The sequence below is a fragment of the Heptranchias perlo genome, chromosome 4 (assembly GCF_035084215.1).
Source record: "Heptranchias perlo isolate sHepPer1 chromosome 4, sHepPer1.hap1, whole genome shotgun sequence".
NCBI classification, from domain to species: Eukaryota; Metazoa; Chordata; class Chondrichthyes; order Hexanchiformes; family Hexanchidae; genus Heptranchias; species Heptranchias perlo.
Window position 1 is genome coordinate 24,043,658 of NC_090328.1, and position 6,542 is coordinate 24,050,199.

Here is a 6,542-nt window from a genome sequence, read left to right on the forward strand (position 1 = left end):
GTTAAGCACTTAAACAGCGGTCTTTATTAAAAATTAAAATGTTGAACTTCTGATATACCTGGGCAGGAATTCATCAACAAGTATATTTGTGGATATTATTTTGCTGTCAACCACTAATAGGCCAGATGGACAGTAGCCCATTTGTATCACTGTAGCTTAAACCGTGGATAGTACCAACGGTAACTGACTCGCATTTGCATGTGACAAAGACGCCTAAGTATCCTTTTGGCTAGTGTTGGAGAAAATTCTCAGTTTGCTGTATCATGCGAATAAAAAGCGCTACCACTAATGCAAGCTGTATTTGGACACTGATGCACGATAAGTTTTGTCCAAAGAATTTAAAGTGTCAGTAGCTGAAAAGCTAACAGCATTTTTATAATTTATGTGCATGTAATGCTCATTAGGTTTACATAGAGCTCTGGTTAATATCCTGATCTGTCAGAACTTCATGGAAAGACAGTGAGGTATAAAGCAGTACATCCTACCTGCAAAACCCATGTAATGCAGAGGAATCCGGATTCATGTTGAAATCCAAACTCACTCTAAATTTGACCTGAGACCAGGCTCAATAATACTCACCTAAACCACAGAGGTCAGTTGATATAAGCTCGCTGCTGGATTCTACACCTGAATCCTGGTTGCTCCCTTCCTTGTATAAGCAACCCCCCTCCCACTGAGTAGTAAGTGACTTGTAGAAAACCAGGAAAAGCTCACCAACAACTTTTTAAAAATGGAACTGAAAACAGTTCCAGATAGGGTTACCAATTCTGGTTTGATGTATTCCTGGAGGTCTGGTCATGCGATATCTGATCACATGACATCCGATCACATGACATCTGCCCACAGTTTGCAAATGTTATTGCATTATTGCTCCAATTTTTAATACAACTTTGACAAGTAGATGATGCATATAGTTTGTTTCTAACTCTAAAGGCATGATTTTAGCTCAGAGCCGTGAACCCAGCATGTCCGTAGATGTTCGCGTGGGGAAGTCAAGTGAGTGCGTCACAATCAGCAATCACAACTCAAATGAAGGTAAGTATTTGTGCTTCCGGGTTTCCCACGCGCCAGGCAGCCAGATTGATAAGTTGGCTGCCTTTTGGAAGGGAAAGAAGCCGCAAATTGGAGAGGGGGAGGGAGAGAGAGACAGATCGTGGGCCATGGAAGAAATCAGACGGGAGGTGGGAGGACATGGACGACATCGGGTAGGCTTTGGAGAAGATCTGGGAGGGGGGTCCACCGTGGGGGTGGTCCACCATCGGGGGGAGGTCCACCATCAGAGAAGGGAGTCCACCATTGGGTAGTGGGGGGGGGAGGTCGGCCGATCGCAGGGGTCCAATCATGCTTGTTGGGCCTGGGTGAAGCACTCTTGTTTCTCCTCGCCCACAAGCAGTGAAATAAAGGCACTCACCTCATGGATCTGGCCCTTCTCGTCTGCTTTCACCTCACGTGAATCAGAAGCGATGGGAAACCCAAACAGGAAAGGTAAAATTTGTTTGACTTTCTAATACACAAAAAATGAAGTGCCTCAACTATTGCAATGAGGTACATTGCTCCTTTAAATATCGGCCTGCTGGCTTTAAGTGGGAATGGGACTTCCAGGTTTCTGTTGCGCCGCGCATACAAACATGCCTGGGTTAAACCTGGAAGTGGGCGCGTTGCAGCCCTGCTCCTAAAACAAACTTTTTACTGCTCGCCCTCCAACCCACCCGTTCTTGGGGATTAAAATTACCCTCCAAAACTCAGACGTTGATTACACATGACAGTAAATACTTTGGGTCTAACACCTGTGATAATAAACTTGTCTTTCAAAATTAGACGAACAGCGTTGTCAGTTACTCAGGCTGTGCAATTTCAATGCTATGCTTAATTTATTTCCTGATATTTAGAGCAGGTTTAACATTCTCGGCCATTACTTTAATAGACAAGTGACCATCAAACCACTTGAGAAGTGCAAAATGAGTGTTATTGCAGTTGAGTCCTGATTGACCAGATTTCTGCTGGTAAGGCTGAAGAAATCCTATAGTGTTGACCAAACTCACCCAGCAGAAACTGAAGTTAGCATTTGTAATAAACCAATGCAACTTCACCAGAAGTGTGACAATTGGTGGGGGGGCTCGGAGGGCAGGGGACAAACAGCTGATTGACTGCAAGTGGCGAACTGCCTAAAAAGCAAACTTTTCTCCTGGGTTGCCGATTCCATAGAATCATAGAAGTTTACAACATGAAAACAGGCCCTTCGGCCCAACATGTCCATGTCGCCCAGTTTATACCACTAAGCTAGTCCCAATTGCCTGCACTTGGCCCATATCCCTCTATACCCATCTTACCCATGTAACTGTCCAAATGCTTTTTAAAAGACAAAATTGTACCCGCCTCTACTACTGCCTCTGGCAGCTCGTTCCAGACATTCACCACCCTTTGAGTGAAAAAATTGCCCCTCTGGACCCTTTTGTATCTCTCCCCTCTCACCTTAAATCTATGCCCCCTCGTTATAGACTCCCCTACCTTTGGGAAAAGATTTTGACTATCTACCTTATCTATGCCCCTCATTATTTTATAGACTTCTATAAGATCACCCCTTAACCTCCTACTCTCCAGGGAAAAAAGTCTCAGTCTATCCAACCTCTCCCTATAAGTCAAACCATCAAGTCCCGGTAGCATCCTAGTAAATCTTTTCTGCACTCTTTCTAGTTTAATAATATCCTTTCTATAATAGGGTGACCAGAACTGTACACAGTATTCCAAGTGTGGCCTTACTAATGTCTTGTACAACTTCAACAAGACATCCCAACTCCTGTATTCAATGTTCTGACCAATGAAACCAAGCATGCTGAATGCCTTCTTCACCACCCTATCCACCTGTGACTCCACTTTCAAGGAGCTATGAACCTGTACTCCTAGATCTCTTTGTTCTATAACTCTCCCCAACGCCCTCCCATTAACGGAGTAGGTCTTGGCCCGATTCAATCTACCAAAATGCATCACCTCACATTTATCTAAATTAAACTCCATCTGCCATTCATCGGCCCACTGGCCCAATTTATCAAGATCCCGTTGCAATCCTAGATAACCTTCTTCACTGTCCACAATGCCACCAATCTTGGTGTCATCTGCAAACTTACTAACCATGCCTCCTAAATTCTCATCCAAATCATTAATATAAATAACAAATAACAGCGGACCCAGCACCGATCCCTGAGGCACACCGCTGGTCACAGGCCTCCAGTTTGAAAAACAACCCTCTACAACCACCCTCTGTCTTCTGTCGTCAATCCAATTTTGTATCCAATTGGCTACCTCATCTTGGATCCCGTGAGATTTAACCTTATGTAACAACCTACCATGCGGTACCTTGTCAAAGGCTTTGCTAAAGTCCATGTAGACCACGTCTACTGCACAGCCCTCATCTATCTTCTTGGTTACCCCTTCAAAAAGCTCAATCAAATTCGTGAGACATGATTTTCCTCTCACAAAACCATGCTGACTGTTCCTAATCAGTCCCTGCCTCTCCAAATGCTCGTAGATCCTGTTTCTCAGAATACCCTCGAACAACTTACCCACTACAGATGTCAGGCTCACCGGTCTGTAGTTCCCAGGCTTTTCCCTGCCGCCCTTCTTAAATAAAAGGCACAACATTTGCTACCCTCCAATCTTCAGGCACCTCACCTGTAGCTATCAATGATTCAAATATCTCTGCTAGGGGACCCGCAATTTCCTCCCTAATCTCCCATAACGTCCTGGGATACATTTTATGAGGTCCCGGAGATTTATCTACCTTGATGCGCGTTAAGACTTCCAGCACCTCCCTCTCTGTAATATGTACACTCCTCAAGACATCACTATTTATTTCCCCAAGTTCCCTAACATCCATGCCTTCTCAACCGTAAATACCGATGTGAAATATTCATTTCGGATCTCACCCATCTCTTGTGGTTCCGCACATAGATGACCTTGTTGATCCTTAAGAGGCCCTACTCTCTCCCTAGTTACTCTTTTGCCCTTTATGTATTTGTAGAAGCTCTTTGGATTCTCCTTTGCCTTATCCGCCAAAGCAATCTCATGTCCCCTTTTTGCCCTCCTGATTTCTTTCTTAACTCTACTCCGGCAATCTCTATACTCTTCAAGGGATCCACTTGATCCCAGCTGTCTATGCATGTCATATGCCTCCTTCTTCTTTTTGACTGGGGCCTCAATCTCCCGAGTCATCCAAGGTTCCCTACTTCTACCAGCCTTGCCCTTCACTTTATAAGGAATGTGCTTACCCTGAACCCTGGTTAACACACTTTTGAAAGCCTCCCACTTACCAGACGTCCCTTTGCCTGCCAACAGACTCTCCCAATCAACTTCTGAAAGTTCCTGTCTAATACCATCAAAATTGGCCTTTCCCCAATTTAGAATTTTAACTTTTGGGCCAGACCTATCCTTCTCCATAGCTATCTTAAAACTAATGGAATTATGATCACTGGTCCCAAAGTGATCCCTCACTAACACTTCTGTCACCTGCCTTTCCTTATTTCCCAAGAGGAGGTCAAGTTTTGCCCCCTCTCTAGTCGGGCCATCCACATACTGAATGAGAAATTCCTCCTGAATACACTCAACAAATTTCTCTCCATCCAAGCCCCTCATGCTATGGCTGTCCCAGTCAATGTTGGGAAAGTTAAAGTCCCCTACTATTACCACCCTATTTTTCTTGCAGCTGTCTGTAATCTCCTTACATATTTGCTCCTCAATTTCCCGTTGACTATTTGGGGGTCTGTAGTACAATCCTATCAAAGTGATCTCTCCCTTCTTATTTTTCAGTTCTACCCATATAGACTCAGTGGGCGAACCCTCGGATATATCCCCTCTCACTACTGCCGTGATGTTCTCCCTAATCAAGAACACAACTCCCCCTCCTCTCTTACCTCCTGCTCTATCTTTCCAATAGCATCTGTACCCCGGAACATTGAGCTGCCAGTCCTGCCCCTCCCTTAGCCATGTTTCAGTAATAGCTATAACATCCCAGTCCCATGTACCCATCCATGCCCTGAGTTCATCTGCCTTGCCCATCAGACTTCTTGCATTGAAATAAATGCAGTTTTATCAAGACTTCCCTTGGTCTTTGCCCTGCTTTCTCAGACCATCTGTCCGGTCATGTTTTGTACACTCTCCCTTACTGCCTTTTGTTTCTGTCACCACTTTACTCCCCACTGACTTCCTGCATCGGTTCCCATCCCCCTGCCACATTAGTTTAAACCCTCCCCAACAGCACTAGCAAACACTCCCCCTATGACATTGGTTCCAGTCCTGCCCAGATGCAGACCGTCCAATTTGTACTGGTCCCACCTCCCCCAGAACCAGGAGACTCCCAGAGAATCTGACAATGAAAATCAGCTCTGTGTATAGGCCGACGTGAAAACAAATAGTTACACTGTAATTGCAGGGGGACACAGACTGATTTTTGTCAGCTGACAAACACACTACCTGGGTAATGCCAAAGGTGGGTATTTATGTTCATTCATGTGAGCCTCATATTACCATGTTAAAATAAGAAAAATATTCTGTCGGCCGATGTTATTTTTTTTCAAAGGAGATAGCAGTAGTAAGCAAGGGGATAGTCAGTGGGCAGGAGGATGAATTGATCATAGAATCATAGAAAGTTATGGCACAGAAGGTGGCCACTCGGCCCATTGTGTCTGTGCCGGCCGAAAAAGAGCTATCCAGCTTAATCCCACTTTCCACACTTGGTCCGTAGCCCTGTAGGTTACGGCACTTCAAGTGCACATCCAAGTACTTTTTAAATGAGTTGAGGGTTTCTGCCTCTACCACCCTTTCAGGCAGTGAGTTCCAGAACCCCACCACCCCCTGGGTTAAGAAAATTCTCCTCAGCTCCCCTCTAATCCTTTTACCAATAACTTTAAATCTTTGCCCCTAGGTCTAATTTTTGTATCACCTGCAAACTTCTTGATCAAGCCCCCCACATACAAGTGCAAATCATTAATATATACCATAAAAAGCAAGAGACCTAGTACTGAGCCTTGTGGAACCCCACTCTAAGCGGTATTCCAGTCGCAAAAACACCTGTCAACCATTACCCTTTGCGTCCTGCCACTGAGCCAATTTTGGATCCAACTAGCTACTTTCCCTTGGATCCCATGGGCTTTTAATTTTTTGACCAGTCTGCCATGTAGAACCTTGTCAAAAGCCTTGCTAAAATCCATGTACACTACATCAAATGCGTTACCGTCATCGACCCTCCTTGTTACCGCCTCAAAAAATTCAATCAAGTTAGTCAGACACACACTCCCTTAACAAATCCATGCTGACTGTCCTTGATTAACCCGTGCCTTTCTAAATGATAATGTGGAGATGCCGGTGATGGACTGGGGTGGACAAATGTAAGGAGTCGCACAACATCAGTTGTGCAAAGCTCCGAAAGCTTGTGATTTCAAATAAAGCTGTTGGACTATAACCTGGTGTTGTGCGACTCCTTACATTTTTCTAAATGATGACTTATGCTGTCCCTCAGAATTGATTCCAATAATTTGCCCACCACCAAG